This window comes from Limulus polyphemus, unplaced genomic scaffold, assembly GCF_000517525.1.
Source record: "Limulus polyphemus unplaced genomic scaffold, Limulus_polyphemus-2.1.2 Scaffold1096, whole genome shotgun sequence".
Taxonomy (NCBI): Eukaryota; Metazoa; Arthropoda; class Merostomata; order Xiphosura; family Limulidae; genus Limulus; species Limulus polyphemus.
Genome location: NW_013666706.1, coordinates 149,160 through 151,778, shown reverse-complemented (window position 1 = coordinate 151,778; position 2,619 = coordinate 149,160).

The window sequence follows — 2,619 nt, the reverse complement described above, 5'->3', positions numbered from 1 at the left end:
ACGGTGGTCATGTGACTCGCTGACGCAACAGTACTTTACCTTGATTAAAATCGTAGTATCTTATAATGAGATCAGAAGAAACTTAGTACTAAAGAATGATTTGTGTCTAAATATATAATAGTCCGTCAGGCAAGTGGCCGAATCATGGCATAAGGTACCATTTAGGGTGGCAATAGTTAAGTGGTATCATTAGATAGCTCTGCTACTGGGGAGTTCATGTGTCCGTAGCAGTGGCAATTCAGCAGATTAAGCTCTACAGTGGAGTTTGAAAAAGTGGGGTCGACCCTCATTTTTCAATGAAACTACCAAAATTTGACATTGTTTAGTGAACTATGTACCAATATTTAACATTTTATAGCATGAAAATGACATCAAATCTAATTAATTATAGCTGGTTTTGATTATAGATCAATCTTTTTCAGATGAGTTATGATTTTTATTTATGTTATTTTTATTGAAGAAACTTTCTTCACATATATACAAATTTAACCATCTAAAATTAATAAACTGTTATTGATAATAATATAATTTAATCAATACAACAAAAAGTGAGACCATAACATAATTTTACCTTGTTTTGTGCATTCATTTTGTTTTATAAAACATACCTCAGCTCTAAAGATTGTTCATGTTTTTATTAAATTTCAGTGACATATTCATTTCTAACATTGAACAAGCAATTAATACGTAATTTCTCAGGAGTCGAATATGGAATGTCCCAATAAGCAATAAATAATTCACACATTTGTCATTTGTTTGTTATGGATTTCGCGCAAAGCTACACGAAGGCTATCTGCGCTAGCCGTTCCTAATTTAGCAGTGTAATACTAGAGGGAAGGCAGCTAGTCACCACTACCCACCGCCAACTCTTTTACCAACGAATAGTGGGATAGACCGTCACATTATAACGCCCCCACGGCTGAAAGGGCGAGCATGTTTGGTATGACGGTGATTCGAACCCTCGACCCGCAGATTGCGAGTCGAGTGCCCTAACCACCTGGCCATGTCTGGCCCATTTGTCATTTCCATCCACATACATAGTGTTTGAGAGCCATTTACACAAATTAATGTATTGTGTGTTTCAGTTAACTAGTGAGTACAAGAGATAATCTCTTCTCAAGTGTCAAAGTATTCTATTTCGTCATGCAACACTCTGATATCTTCAGCTTCTGGTGGCTTGCAGAGATCTGTGCACTTCAAGTTGTTGACCATGCATGAACAGGTAGGAATCTTACATGACCGTTTGTAGTGGCAAGCCATCAAATCCAAAACTGTATCTGGTGCAGGTGCCCCATCCATCCAGTCAAATTAAAGCTGGTCTGTCGCATTACCTTCATCTACTTTCCAGCCATGACCAGTTGGTGAAGGTACACAAAGATGGTTCATCAGACTTCTCTTTCAAATTGCAATTTGCTAATTTGCATGGAGCACTTTCTTGTGTAGGGAATCTTCACAAGAGTGGTAACTGGTGTGGCTCAATGTGATCATTTGTGGCACAAAACAAGTGATATTGCAGTTCATAGACGTTCTGCACTTTGGACTTCGATGAATACAGTCGGCATGTGAAGATTTAAAGCTGGTTGAATAGTGATGTCAATATGATCCATTCTTTTCCAGGTCATTGAATACTTGTTGGAATTATTTTGACTGCTATCTTTCCTCAACCCACCAAAGTACTGACATTGTCATACCTTGTGAAAGCATGCATACCAATGAGAGCTTTACATACAGAGTCTCCAAATACATTGATTAGTTTTGTTACATCGATATATTTTATTCTTGCTTGGGTGCCACTTTTGATGTATGTAGAAGCATCTGTGACGGGGAAGAATGCCAAACAAAGACACCAGTGTCATTGGCTACAAGTAAAATAGATCAGTATCCAGTACTCGTGGCATGAGTCGTGTGCAGAATGAGACGAGTATTGGCTTCTTCTTGTGTGGAACTGAGTTCTGGGACAGTAGTAATCTCTTGCTGACTGATCAGATAACAATTGTTCCCTGTTGTTACACACATGATTTTGTCGTTCAACCTTTCTTTGTATATGGGCTTCCTCCATTCCTGTACTATAAATTAGGTGTTAAGAAGAGGAATGTTCTTCATTGCACAACTGTCTATTTGGCTGTGATATTCTACAACTGGATAGACTTTGTTGGAGCGAGTATGGTTTCTCTTTCAACATCTTTTATTGATTTTTCATCGTATACATCGAAGACAATATCCAATCGAGATGAACAAAAAGCTTCGTTCAAGGCCTTTGAGAGGATGAAATATGCTATGTCACCAAACCTTTTGTGCTCTCTTTTTACTTTGGTGTACTTTGGTGACAGATTTTTTTTGTAGGCAGATTTTGTTAAACAAAACCGATGTCTGTAGGTTTACTTTCTTCTTAGAATTCTTCTCAAGAAGTCGATAAGTCGTCTTAACGTTGTTAGAACAATGGGTAAAAGTTGTAGATAGTGATGAGTTGGCCAACGCGTTTTGATTGCATTCTGCATCCATTATCAAGGCTGAATGTTGTGTGAATTGTGATTACTGTTGGTGGATATTTATAAGTATGGGTAAGCAGGTGGTGGTATCTAGCTGTACAGCAAACTCCCATAATCAACAAACAATCGA